Below are 15,029 nucleotides of genomic sequence, written 5' to 3'. Positions count from 1 at the left end.
CCAATCAGCAAAAAAAAACTTCATAACTTTATATAGGTTTATATATTATAGATTTACATAGAGTTCCTCAAAGAAAATGTCAACGTGAGAAGGGAATTGTACAGGGAGATCCATTTAATGTCGAAGTTGACTTGAAGAGTGCAAATGACAAGGGATGACTGCTGAAAGAGGGTGAGTATACTGAGCACGTGTTAAGCATACAGCTCACAATGTGACTCATTTCTCAATGCACTGAGAAAATTCTCAGCTGCCTCTACCACCTCTTAACCCTTCTAAATCTCCCAAGATGTACCTTCAACACAGAGAAAAATCATCCTCTTGCTAATGTAGCTTCACCATGTGATCTCATTGACATATCACTATCAGACCTTTGTCCTTCTTTTCACAGCAGGCAGAATATCCTTTGAAGACTGAGGTGCCCTTCAATGGAGAGGAACAGGAATCTCCGTGGTTAGGGCAAGAGGAACAGGAATCTCCGTGGTTAGGGCAAGCAACATGTGAAGTCTCTACTTTGACAAAGAGCAGACCTTCAGGAAAAAGGGGTGCAAGGCACGGAAGGAGTGGTCAAGGAAAGAAAACACTGGTGGCTTTCTGATGAACCAGCCTTTCAGATCTTCCTTCTTCCCAATGCTGCATAGTACCCAGTAGTCCGCAGTACTGAGGTCACAGATACAGGCACCACAGCATTAGTTTGATGACTTATCTTTAAGTGGAGGTATTAAATGTTGAGGATGTTGTGACTAAGACAGAACAGGAAGCACGCACACACACACACACACACAGATGCACGTGAAAAGGGCTTGGCTAGAATTCTGGGTGTAGATCCACAATCAGAACAATAAAACTAATAAAGACAACTTGCTGGCATTGCTAAGTAAAATGGTAGGGGAGAGAGGAAGATAGGAGGAAATAGATAAGACAAGAATGTTGACAGCTATTAAAAATGGACTTAATGGATTGATGAATGAAGCTAGATTGGCTGGTTGAGTGATGTCACAACAACAACCTCACAGTCAGCATCATCAAGACCGGGGAATTTATTATGGAATTCAGGAAGAGGAAGTTGGGAGAACACACAGCAGTCCTCGTCGAGAAGGTAGTGGTGGAAAGGGTGAGCAATTTCAACTTCCTGAGTGTCAACATCTCGGAACTCAATTCTGGGCCCAATACATTGATGAAATCATGGCGAAGGCACTTGGCTCTACTTTGTAAGTAGTTTGAGGAGATTTAGTGTGTTAACAAAGATTCATAGGTGAGCATTCTGTCTGGTTGCGTAACAGCCTGGTGTAGAGGCCCTAATCCACAGGATCACAAGAGGCTGAAGAGGTTTGAGGATTCAGCCAGTTTCATCACAGTCATAACCCTCCCCACCATTGAGGACGTCTTCAGGAGCAAGCGCCTCAAAAAGGAGGCATCCATTACCAAAGATCCTCACCCTCTGGTACATACCTCTCCTCATTACTACCATTGTGGAAGAGATCAGGAACCTAAAGACCGACATTCAACAATTCAGAAAATGCTTCTTCCCCTACACCATCAGATTTCTGAGTAGTCCTTCAATCTACGGACACTACCTCATTTTTCCTTTGTTTCTTGCACGATATACTTTGTAATTAATAGCAATTTTAAATCTGCACTATACCACTACTGCAAATATCACATTAACTAGGTCAGTGGTAATAACTTTGGTTCTGATTATTCTAATTCTAAATAGCCTCAGTGGTCAGCATGAACATGGACACTGAAGGGCCTTTTTCTGTACTGTACAACCCTATAGGATTCGTAGAATTTTTGAAAACGAACTGATGATGATTCTAAAAAAAGTCATATTTTCAGTTTTCTAATTATGTGGAGACTAAGACAGCTTTCATGTGTGTAGTTTACTGCCATTCATGAGCTAACCGTACTGTTATTTATGTTAAATATATTTTCTGAAGCCCAACATCTAATTAGTGGACAATAACACTCCGTGGCTTCTTTATTTGATACCTCTTGTCACCTTCCTGTCAGTATGAATCAGTCTAGACATTGTCTTCTGTCCTCTCTCATTAACAAGCTGTTTATGCCACAGAACTAGTGCTCACTGGGTGTTTTTTGTTTGCACCATTCTCAGTAAACTCTCGAGACTGAAGATCTCAGAAGATCAGCAGTTTCTGAGATGCCCAAACCACCCTGTCTGACACCAGCACTCATACCGTGGTCAAAGTTAGCTACATCACATTTCTTCCCCATTCTGATGTTTGTTCTGAACAACTAGTGAACCTCTTGACCACATCTACATGCTTTTATGCATTGATTAGCTGATCAGATATTTGCATAAATGAGCAGGTGTACCTAATAAAGTGGCCACTGAGTTTATATCTGAATCTGACTGAAAGGACAGATTAAAAATAGATGGAGAAACATATTATCCTGGTACATTTCTTTGTGCTACATAACTGTCCATTGAAGAGAACAGAAATGAAGGGTTCATCAGTCTTCAGATCACAATCAGCTTCCTTTTAAAAGAAAGACAAGGTTTGGGAGTGATGTGTGAGTGACTTGATTTCCATTTGACGGAAGAAAATGGAATGGAGAGGATTTGGGATAATTGTTAAGCAATTGATACTGTTCCAGTCAGGCAACTTGGTTGGCACAAACGACCAGGCTGAAAGACCCATTTCCATGCTACATACTGTAGCACTATGACTCTATTAAAATAATCATTTAGTATCCCCAGGATCCTAGTCTTCATTCAGCATTGGGGTTCAAAGTTTAAAGTCAATGTAAATTTATTATTAAAGAAATTATCTGTTGCCATATACTACCTTGAGATCCTTTTTCTTGCAGACATTTACAGGAGAAGAAGGAAATAGAAGATAATTTAATGAAAAACTATAAATAAACAGACAAGCAACACTCACAAAATGCTGGAGGAACTCAGCATGCTAGAAAGCATCTATGGAAACGAGTGCAGCCAACATTTCGGGCTGAGATCCTTCTTCAGTCCGAATGAAGGGTCTCGGCCTGAAACATCGACTGTGCTCTTTTCCATCGATGCTGCCCGGCCTGCTGAGTTCCTCCAGCATTTTGTGTGTGTTGCTTTAGATTTCCAGCATCTGCAGATTTTCTCTTTTGTTATAAACAGACAAAGGCTGAAAAACAAGAAATGTGCAAAAGAAAACAACCTACATGTGAAATTAATACTGAGGAAATAGGTCGTAAGAAGTCCTTGGAAGTAGGCTGTAGGTATAGAATCAGTTCAGAGCAGTGGTGAAGGATGTTCTCCATGCTGGTTCAGGAGCCTTCATGTTGTAGGGTGTAATTAGCTCAGATTCCTCAGAGCTGGCAGACTAAGTATAATGTGGCAATTGCTCTGCTATGTAGATGCTGTCATTTGGACTATGTGTATGTGAAAATTAACCACCCTTCATCACCCCCCCCCCCCCCAAACCCAATCCAGCGCCGTTTGCAAACTTTACCTGACTGCATGTTTGGCTGCACTCTAATCCATGGAGTATAGTTTGGTAGAATTTCCAACGTTGAGCAAAAACTCAGATTCTCCTTTCTACATTCTTGAGTTGTATAATCTTTAAACAAATCTGTGTAAAAGAAAAATGCATGTAATTATTTGTCTGTCTGGGAGAGAAAAGAAATGAGCAAGTTGATGGGGTCCAGATTCACGGATATCAAGGATCTACTAATATCCTGAATAAACCAGGCATTCTTCACATATTAACCAGCAGTGGATATCAGCAAGCTATTACCATGTAGTAAGCTGTACCACAAGACTTTCTGAATAGCAAATGAAGAGAGTAGTGTGAAGTTGTGATAGGTAAATGAGGCTGCAATATTTTTAGATATTTTCCACTCTTATCAGATATGTCAATGTCATCGTTGTGTTTTTTTTGTAAATGGGTAGCCAACTCCTTGCTGCCTTCACTGATTCTGATAGCGTGTGAGGATCAAAGGGAAAAATCTTCATTAGCTTAGACTCTTATCTATCTCCAAGTAAAACTGTCTTCAAAGTTTGGAGGTCATGCATAACAGACCTGATACATTCTCTAGAAAGCCTTCAATTTAAATTTAGCTTTGGGCTACCTGTGCTTAGTTGCATGCATGGCAAGTTGCATATTATACTTACTGGTTAGAATGAACTTTAAGCAGAGTCATAGAGCTGTATAGCACAGAAACAGCCTGCTCAGGCCACCCAGTCCATGGTGTTTTGCCTATTTACCCACATCAGGACAATATCCTTATACGACTGGTATTGTGTGCATTTTTGGTCACCGCACGAGATGAAGGATGTTGTCGAGAGTGCAAAGCACCAGGAAGTCATCTGGATTGGTGGACTTTGGCCATGGGGAGGGATCAGATAGGCTGGGCTTGCTTTTCCTGGAACAAAGGACGATGAGGGTTGACCTTTGCTGATATATACAGACACGCATATACATATCTAAATAATTTTCTCCTCACCCCTTACGGGTAGTATGTATGTCTCAATCTCGGGTCCTCTACCAGAGGCCTGGGAGCGTGAGGGTTCAACACTGTATCCTTGCTGTTCTTAGTAATGTGCTCTTCTGGACCGAGATCTCAGATGTTGTTCCTAGGATTTGTTGGAGCTACTCTCCCAGTTCAGGTGTCCCCTGGGATTACTCTGGCTTTAAAATTCCACATCCTTTCTATCTGATCTTCCAAGCCCTGGTATTTCTCCAGCTTCTCGTATTCTTTCTTCCTGATGGAAGAATTGGGATTCCTCAGTTGGGATTGCTACATTTATTACTATTGCTTTCTTCTGTTCCTTATCCAATATTACTATGTCTGGTTGGTTGGGCAATCCAGTTAAAGACGTGAAAGCAATCCTCTGTTGACAACGTTTGATTGCTGGGTAACCGGTTGTTTTTCCGCGAATGTAGATGATGGTCTTCGCTGTTGCCAGAATCCCCAAATGTGCTTGATGTATCCTCTCTCATGTGGGTTGCTGTTAAAGCAGCATTCCAATAATTCCACATTGCCCAGTCTCGTCGGTTTATTGTTTGTTCCGGTAGCCAATTTCTCACCAGATGGTCTCAGTTCCCTAGCCATTGGCGTGGATCTTGTTAATCTGGGCGATGTCCAAGCCAGCATGGCGCTTTGTGTTCATCTCACTCTCCTTTATGGGCAGATGTAGTGTAAGCGTGAGGGGTCCAGCCTAACATCCCTCCTGGGGCTGCCATCACTGATCACTGGGACCTGAATCCCAGACCCCCACGCCGTGGAGCCCAGATGCTAGATGCTTCCTGGTGTGGGGCTTCAAAGTAAGTGTGTGTGTGTGTGTGTGTGTGTGTGTGTGTGTGTGTGTGTGTGTGTGTGTGTGTGTGTGTGTGTGTGTGTGTGTGTGTGTGTGTGTGTGTGTGTGTGTGTGTGTGTGTGTGTGTGTGTGTCTATTTATATTCACACACATAAATAAACAGGTGGCTGTGGAGGGCAGGTCACTGGATTTATTTAAGGCAAAGGTTTATAGATTGATGATTAGTCCGGGCACGAAGGGATACGGAGAAGGGAGGAGTTTGGGGCTGAGAGGGAAATAGACAGCCATGATGGGCCAAATGGCCTACTTCTGCTCCTTTTTCTTATCATCTCCTATGCATACATACATACGTATGTGTGTGTATATAAAAAAAGTTAGAAGAAGGCATAGGTGTAAGCTGAGAAGGAGGAGTTTTAAAAGGGATTGGTGGGGATCTTTTTATTTTATACGTAGTATGGTTGGTATCTGAATTGTACTGCCAGGAGCTGTGTTGGAATCAGAAAATATTTCATTTAAGATATATTTAGACAGACACTTAAATAGGACAGCCATAGAAGGATATAGACCTAATGCAAGCAAATGAGGTGAGTATAGAAGAGCAGAAAGGTTGACATGGACATGATGGGCTAAAGAAGCTATTTCTGCGCTGTACAAATCCACCATTCCATGCTATCTGCCATGGAATTGTGCAGTGCTATCATTGCATGGCCTGAGAAAGATATCTGACTTCATTGTAATTGGTAGATTGTCTGCAAGATTTAGTTTGTTTTTAATGAGAGAAGACAAAAGATCCTGAGTTGCATTGGTCCTAAAAATGGAATGAAGTAATTATAGACACAGAGAATGGAACACAGCAAAAGACTGCCTGGGCCTTTCAACATAAGTGGGCTCTATGCAAACTTTCTGTGCCTCAGTATTTTGCTGAAGTACAGGTAAAGGACCAAAGACAGCATTAAAGTCATAAAAATGGAAAATATTTGGCTATTTCAATATTAGAGAAATCATTGTCCTTCAAATTCCTAAGAGTGAGCATCACCAATATCCTCCCTTGGTCCCACCATCTAGATGTTGCAGCCAAGAAAGTTCACCAATGAAATCTGGGATGTCCCCTTTGAACCTCAACAGTTTTTATTGACTCACCATAGACAGCATCCTATCCAGATGCATTGCGGCTTGGTATAGCAACTGCTCTGCCTGAGACAGCAAAAAAAAATGCAGAAAGTGTGCTCACAGAAAGCAGCCTGCCTCCACCACCCCTCCTCCCATGAACTCTGCCTACAGTTCTTCCTACCTCAGTAAAGCAGCTGACCACCCAAACGTTCTCTCTTCTCCCCTTGGGCAAAAGGTACAAAAGCCTGTAAGCATGTAGCACCAGTCTCAAGGACAGTTACTATCCCCCAGCTGTAAGAGTACTGAACAATTCCTTGGTATGACAGAATGCACTCTTGTCCTCATATTCTACCACATTATGGCCTTGCACCTTCTTGTCTGTCTGAACTGCTCTTTCTCTGGAACTATAATACTTTATCGTGCATTCTGCTATTGTTTTCCCTTATATACTACCACAGCATAGTGTTGGAGTGAAATAATCTGTACGGATGGCATCCAAGACAAAGATTTTCACTGTGTCTCGGAACTGTGACAATGAATAACCGATTAACCGTTTTACCCAAGTGAAATACGCACATCGTGATTCTGAGACTGAGGTCAGCCACTGTCTTTAGCATACCCGAGGAGACACAAGAGACTGCAGATGCTCGAGTCTGGAGCAATGTGGAACTCAGTGTGTCAGGCACGCCCTTCATATGGATTGAAAGGTAGGAGGGAGATAGCTAGTATTAAACGTTGGAGGAGTGGAGCAAGGAACATGTTTTTCCAGGCCAACCTGCATTCTCTCCTCTGTGTTTTAACTCTCTCTGGCTCCACTGGCTGAGTTCTTCTGGTGTGTGGAGAATACAGAGCAAATCAGTTTGCACTCTAAATTTAACAGCTCAGTGTTTCTTCTCCTGCAAGCGTCACTTAGCAGTCAGCTCCCTCCTCCTGTGCCAGATGATACAAATGATCGAAGCACATTGTAACCTCAGTGTAAAGTACGGAACATGATGCCGTTCCAGAGGGTGCAGCATACAGCTGAGGCCTGAGGCTTTGTTATTTAATACATTCAAATTCCAGTCAAGGAGCAACTGGTGCGAAGTACCAGTACAGAGACTGTTAATTGAGTCAGCTCCTTTGTGAGGGAGGCTTGTGACTGACATTTGGGCAGAAACAATGAAAAGGAATTTGTAAAAGAAAACATTATTGATAGAATCCTCTCAACAAGTGCTTGGAGGTGAGGTCAGCTGATCTGTTTGGGTTACTGGATAAAATGATTCACAGCATGGAAGACTTTGGGAAAATGTAAGTGGTGTACTGTGTGTTTACAAATGAGGGTGAAGAAGAAAATTTTAAATAAATTATCCGATGAAGTCTGGTTCCTAGTTACTTAAATATGTAATCAAGTCCCACTGGCACTTGAATTACCTTCTTTCTATGCAAATAAGCATCCAAGAAGACCACAACCTTGGCATAAGGTTTGGAGTCTTGTGTGCCTCAATGATCCAGAGAGCTATGTTGGCTGGAGTCAGGGCTTTGTGCTTTGACTCTTAATAGGGTCATCCAATCAAACAGGTCAAAGAATAGAGGCCAGACTGAGAGGGGTCTGATGCCCTGAACACCAGCAGTGTAATGGGCAGTAAGTAAGTATGCAAGTAAGAATAAAAAGAGGGATAAGAACAGGAGATGGCAAGTGGCATCTTGAGTTAGCTCTGCCATTATGGATGAACAAAGGGACCTTGGGGTTCAAATCCATACATCCCTCAAGGTCACTGCACAGGTTGATAGGGTGGTTAAGAAGGCCTATGGGATGCTAGGCTTCATTAACAGGGGGATTGAGTTCAAGAGTAGAGAGGTCATGTTGCAACTCTACAAATCTCTGGTGAGACCGCACTTAAGAGTATTGTGTTCAATTCTGGTCATCTCATTATAGGAAGGATGTGGAAGCTATGGAGAGGGTGCCGAGGAGATTTACCAGGATGTTGCCTGGATTGGAGAACAAATCATATGAAGCAAGGTTAGCAGAGCTGGGACTTTTCTCTTTGGAGCGTAGAAGAATGAGAGGGGACTTGATAGAGGTCTACAAGATTATGGGAGGCAAAGATAGGGTGGATAGTCAGTACCTGTTTCCCAGGGCACCAATAGCAAACACCAGAGGGCATATGTACAAAATTAAGGGAGGAAAGTTTAGGGGAGACATCAGGGGTAAGTTTTTTACACAGAGGGTTGTGAGTGCCTGGTATGACTTGCCAGGGATGGTGGTGGAGGCTAAAACATTAGGGGTATTTAAGAGCCTCTTGGACAGGCACATGGATGAAAGAAAAATGGAGGGTTAGGATGTAGTGTGGGTTTAGTACTTTTTTAAAGGATTATATGGGTCAGCACAACATGGAGGGCTGAAGGGCCTGTACTGTGCTGTAGTGTTCTATGGTTTAAGTAAGATCTAATCTTGGTCTAATCTCCTCTTTCATGCTTATTGAACATAACCCTTGACTATGGACTAAAAGTCTCTCTCAGCCCTATATAACTCACAACTCTCCAACGAAGAAAGTTCCAAATATTGATAAACCAATGAGAGAAGAAACTTCCCTTTAGCACTGTATTAAGGGCACATACAACCTATTGTCTGAAACTCTGCCCTAGTTCTAGATTCCCCCACAGGTAAATATTCTTCTAATACCTATCTTCTTGAGATCCTTCAATAAATGACCTCTCACAAAAAGGAGAAAATCTACAGAGCTGGAAATCCAAGCAACGCACACACAAAATGCTGGAGGAACTCAACAGGTCAGGCAGCTTCTACGGAAAAGAGTAAATAGTCCACGTTTCACGCTGAGGCCCTTCATCAGGAACATCTCATTGTTCTAAACTCCAATGAACATATCACCAGTACGCCCAAATATTCCTCCCAGATCAAACTCCTTATCCAGCGAGCAGTGATCCTTCTCCAAGCTGCCTCCAATGTAACTACCCCTTGTTAACCAAGGCCCTGACACTGTGTGTATTTCAACAGAGTGCAGATGCTGGAATTCATTCAAGTGGGGGAACTTGGTGAAGTGGGAGAATAAAGTACTGTGATCGTACTTTAAAGAAAATTCATAATCAAATTAATATGAAGTCCTAGCAATGGCAAAGCACATCAAGTTTGATAATTTTGCAGGGTGTAAGGAGGGTGACTGTGAATGCAATTGTGTGAAAAGGCTGGGATTGTCTTTTTTTTGAGAATTATTGGCAGTGGACAGGCAGAAGTGGGTTGTTTATACTTTTCTGCCCATCCCTTGGGTCTTTGCTCAAAATCTACTACCCACCCAGCAAAAGTGCCTTTTCCAAAAAACTCCTTTCTGGAAAGCACTGTAAAGGTGTGGGCCTCTGTTGGCCAGGGTTGACCATGGATTTTGTGTCCTTACTGTCTATACACAAGCTACTAAAAAGTACTGTCAATAGCCAAGATATTAGATAATACCCCTCCAAGAGGACCACAACTTTGTTGTAGGGTTCGAAGGCTTTCACGCCTCAGTGATCCAGATAGCTACGTTGGCTGGCGTCAGGGTTTTATGCTTTGGCTCATGGTAGGGTCGCCCGTGTCAAACAGGTCAAAGGGTAGTGGCCAGAATAAAGGTGGTCCACTGGTCCTTCAGGTTTGGCTGTTCAGTTCAGGGTTGTCAACCCTGACTGGTAAAACAAAATTGTTGCAGAAACAGCAATGAAGATTCCTTCTACATCTGAGTGCAGCAGTAATCCCGCCTCCACCTGGGACCTGCATGGCTGACAAAAGTGAAAACTAAGAGGAAGCTACTGACATGATGAAGGAAGCCCTGAACACCACCAGAGATGGAAGACATGTGGCGTAATGGGCAATATTTAATGAATTCATTGAATTCATTAAATAATAGTGTCAAGCTATTAAAACAAAAACTTCATGCCATCATTACAAGTTTCTTCCCCCGACAGTTAATCTGATCAATCATTCCAGCAAGCTCCCCCCCCCCACACACACACACACACACACCTCCCTTTACTACCTCAGTCACTTCACTGCACTGTAAACACTAAACTACTTTCTATAATGCTGCCTCTGTTATAAATCCATGCTGGTATTTACAGTGCCCATAAAAAGTATTCATCCCCCAGCAGTTTTCATGTTTTATTGTTTTACAACATTGAATCACGGGATTTAACTTGGCTTTTTTAACATTGATCAACAGAAAATGACTATTTTGTGTCAAAGTGAAAGCAGATCTCTACAATGTAATCTAAATTAATTACAAATATAAAACAAAATAATTGATTGCATAAGTATTCACCCCTTTTAATATGACACACCAAATCATCACAAGTGCAGCCAACTGGTTTTAGAAGTCACACGATTAGTTAAATGGAAATCTGTTTTTGGAGACCTGTGTGCAGTCAAAGTGTGTTTCAATTGACTGAGTAAAAAATACACCTGTATCTGGAAGCTCCAACTGCTGCTGAGTCAGTATCCTGGTAAAAATTGCACCATGAAGACAAAAGAACACTTCAAACAACTATGCGAAAAGATTATTGAAAAGCACAAATCAGGAGTGGGAATCAAGAAAATTTCCAAGTCGCTGAATATCCCTTGGTGTACAGTTAAGTCAATCATCAAGAAATGGAAAGAATATGGCACAGCTGTAAATCTACCTACAGCAGGCTGTCCTCAAAAACTAAGTGATTGTGCAAGTGACTAGTGAGGGAGGCCTATGACAACTCTGGCGGAGTTACATGCTTCAGTGGTTGAGATGGGAGAGACTGCGCATATAACAGCTATTGCCTGGGTACTTCACCAGTCACAGATTTATGGGAGAGTGGCAAAGAGAAAACCACAATTGAAACAAAACTCCAATGAAATCTCGGCTAGAGTTTTCCAAAAGGCATGTGAGAGATTCTGAAGTCAGCTGGAAGAAGGTTCTATGGTCTGATGAAACCAAAATTGAGCTTTTTTGGCCACCAGACTAAACATTATGTTTGGTGTAAGCCAAACACCGCACAACATCAAAAATACACCATCCCTACCATGAAGCATGGTGGTGGCTGCATCATGCTGTGGAGATGCTTCACTACAGTAGGCCCTGGAAGGTTTGTGAAGGTGAAGGATAAAATTAATGCAGCAAAATACAGGCAAATCATGGAGAAAAACCTGATGCACTCTGCAAGAGAATTGCGACTTGGGAAAAAATTTGTTTTCCAGCAAGACAATAACCCTAAGCATACAGCCAAAAGTTACACAGTAATGGCTCCAAAAGAATAAATGTTATTGTCCTGGAGTGACCAAGTCAGAGTCCAGACTGCAATCAAATTGAGATTTTGTGGCTGGACTTGAAAAGGGCTGTTCACTCATAATCCTCGTGCAATCTGACACAGCTTGAGCAGTTTTTGCAAATATGAATGGGGAAAATGGCAGTGTCCACATGTGCAAAGCTGACAGAAACCGATCCACACAGACTCAAGTTTGTAATTGCTGCCAAATGTGCATCTACTAAGCATCGACTTGAAGAGGGTGAATACTTACGCTATCAATTATTTTGTGTTTAATAATTGTAATAAATTTAGACTAATTTGTAGAAATTTGCTTTCACCATGACATGGAAGAGTCTTTCCTGTTGATCAGTGTCAAAAAAGCCAAATAAATCCACTGTGATTCAATGTAAAACAATAAAACATGAAAACTTCCAAAGGGGGTGAATACTTTTTATAGGCACTATATGTATTTATGCAGATTTATTCCATATCCGTACTTCTAACTTGAATTTTATATAATTCTCTATTTGTAATTGTTGAATGTTGTGTTTTTGTTGCATGTTGTGCCAACACACCACGACAAATTCATAATAATGTGAAACCTTGGTTTCCTTGGGCTGAGCAACTTTAGTCACGCAGGGCTACTCTGTAGTGGACAAGACTAAGCCCTTTAACCAAGCATTATTGGCATTATATTAATTTTTGTGTGGATGCGGTTGTTCCTGTTAGAACTGTTCGCTGCTATCCCAATAATAAGCCCTGGATCACTAGTCACATCAAAGGCCTCCTAAACCAGAAGAAGAGGGCCTTTAAAGATGGTGATCGGTTGGAGCTTAAAAGAGTTCAGAAGGAACTCAGAGTACAGATAAGGGGGGCAAAGGAGCAGTATAGGAGAAAGTTAGAACAAAAGCTGCAGGAAAAAAGCATGAAGGAGGTGTGGGATGGGATGAAGATCATCACCGGATGTGGTGCAAAGCGGGGGGCAAACATAAGTGGAGATGTGGAGAAAGCGAACCAGCTGAACAACTTCTTCAATAGGTTCGACAGCACAATCTCACCCTCACTGCAGAACTCCACACCAGGCTTACTTCCCTCACAGGAAAATATCCACTCACAGGAGACCTGGCCCACGCCCAGGTTTACGGCTGCACAGGTGGAAGGTCAACTGAGGAAGATCTGTACCAGCAAGGCGGCTGGACCGGATGGAGTTTCCCCACGATTACTGAGGGCCTGTGCGACTGAACTGGGAGAACCACTACAGCGCATCTTCAACATGAGTCTAGATCAGAGAAGAGTACCCAGACAGTGGAAAACATCTTGTATTGTCCCGGTACCGAAGAAACCACAACCAAAGGAGTTGAATGACTTCAGACCTGTTGCCTTGACGTCGCACGTGATGAAGACCATGGAGCGGCTGATAATACAGAATCTGAGGCCACAAACCAGGCACGCCCGGGATCCGCTTCAGTTTGCGTATAAGGAGAAGGTGGGAGTGGAGGATGCTATCACGTATTTGCTGCACAAATCACTCTCTCACCTAGATGGGGTCAGTTGTGCTGTGAGGATTACATTCCTTGACTTCCCTAGTGCCTTTAACACCATCCAGCCCAAGATCTTAAAGCACAAACTAACGGAGATGGGAGTAGACTCTCACATGGTGGATTGGATAGTGGACTACTTGACAGATAGACCTCAGTATGTGCGGTTGGGAGACTGTAGGTCTGACACAGTGGTCAGCAGCACAGGAGCGCCACAGGGAACCGTACTCTCTCCGGTCCTGTTCACCCTGTACACATCTGACTTCCAATATAACTCGGAGTCCTGCCATGTGCAGAAGTTCGCTGATGACACGGCCATAGTGGGGTGTGTCAGGAATGGACAGGAGGAGGAGTATAGGAAACTGATACAGGACTTTGTGATATGGTGCAACTCAAACTACCTGCGTCTCAATGTCACCAAGACCAAGGAGATGGTGGTGGACTTTAGGAGATCTAGGCCTCATATGGAGCCAGTGATCATTAATGGAGAATGTGTGGAGCAGGTTAAGACCTACAAGTATCTGGGAGTACAGTTGGACGAGAAGCTAGACTGGACTGCCAACACAGATGCCTTGTGCAGGAAGGCACAGAGTCGACTGTACTTCCTTAGAAGGTTGGCGTCATTCAATGTCTGCAGTGAGATGCTGAAGATGTTCTATAGGTCAGTTGTTGAGAGCGCCCTCTTCTTTGTGGTGGCGTGTTGGGGAGGAAGCATTAAGAAGAAGGACGCCTCACGTCTTAATAAGCTGATAAGGAAGGCGGGCTCTGTCGTGGGCAAAGTACTGGAGAGTTTAACATCGGTAGCTGAGCGAAGGGCGCTGAGTAGGCTACGGTCAATTATGGAAAACCCTGAACATCCTCTACATAGCACCATCCAGAGACAGAGAAGCAGTTTCAGCGACAGGTTACTGTCGATGCAATGCTCCTCAGACAGGATGAAGAGGTCAATACTCCCCAATGCCATTAGGCTTTACAATTCAACTGCCAGGACTTAAGAACTTTTTTTTTAAAGCTATTATTAATGCTTTTTGAGTTAGTGATTTAGATGCATATCATATTATTACTGAGTTAAGTATTGTATGTAATGAGTTTTTGCTACAACAAGTGTATGGGACATTGGAAAAAATGTTGAATTTCCCCATGGGGATGAATAAAGTATCTATCTATCTATCTATCTATCTATCTATCTATCTATCTATCTATCTATCATTAAACAAGAATTCCCTGGGCTCATTCTCTGAGATCATTAACAAAGCACCCCCTGCACCCACTCTATATTGGCTCTTCAGGATGCCTACAGACATCTAAACAATCTTTGATCATGTCTCATATTTTCCCTGCACTTTTGCTCTCATTCCGTCCTCCCCTGGATAGAGCTCCCCAGATACTTACCAGTCTCCACGTTCAAAAGTTGTCCTTCACAATTTCCACCACCTTCTGGGAAGATGTCTGCATCAGACATATCTTCCCCTCTTCTCCCATTCAGCATTTGGTTGGGACCAATCCTAAATGATCCACTGTGTGATCTTCCTTACCCACTCCCCTTTTAACACCACTTTCCTTTGCAAGTACAGAAGAGGCACACCTTTTGTTTAAACCTCTACTCTTATTTGGGGACCCAAATAGTCCTTTCAGGTGAAGGAGTGATTCACTTGCATTTCTTCTAGTCTAATGTACTGGATTCAGTGTTAAAAAAACGTGGCCGTCTTTACTCTGGTGAAATGAACTGCAGATTGGTTCTGCAGAACATCTGCATCAATCCACTGGGGTGACTCACTGTTGTCTGCCACTTTAATCCTTTTAACACCCACACTGACCCATATGTTTGTAGCCTCTAACAAAGTAGTAATGAGGCCTAATGTAAGTTTGAA

At 42.6% G+C, this 15,029-nt stretch overlaps 1 protein-coding gene and 1 long non-coding RNA gene across 9 annotated transcripts in view; one reads left to right on the top strand and one right to left on the bottom strand.

Moving 5' to 3' along the window:
* The window catches only part of jcada (junctional cadherin 5 associated a), a 322,416-nt gene that overhangs the window by 193,287 nt on the left and 114,100 nt on the right, over nt 1-15,029 (bottom strand). For 7 of the 8 annotated variants that reach the window (XR_012100038.1, XR_012100039.1, XM_073054753.1 and 4 more), the window contains exon 2: nt 3,462-3,581. The exons of the other annotated variant lie outside the window; for it this stretch is intronic. The gene's annotated coding sequence lies outside the window, so the exon portion shown is untranslated. The remainder of the gene's footprint in view (nt 1-3,461; nt 3,582-15,029) is intronic. 8 annotated transcript variants of the gene reach the window in all.
* Nucleotides 1-15,029, top strand: part of LOC140732310 (uncharacterized) — a 78,107-nt gene that overhangs the window by 10,476 nt on the left and 52,602 nt on the right. The window lies entirely within an intron of this gene.

The sequence above is a fragment of the Hemitrygon akajei genome, chromosome 8, assembly GCF_048418815.1.
Source record: "Hemitrygon akajei chromosome 8, sHemAka1.3, whole genome shotgun sequence".
Classification (NCBI taxonomy): domain Eukaryota; kingdom Metazoa; phylum Chordata; class Chondrichthyes; order Myliobatiformes; family Dasyatidae; genus Hemitrygon; species Hemitrygon akajei.
The sequence above is the reverse complement of the archived record's forward strand: the minus strand, read 5'-3'. Positions and strand labels throughout refer to the sequence as shown.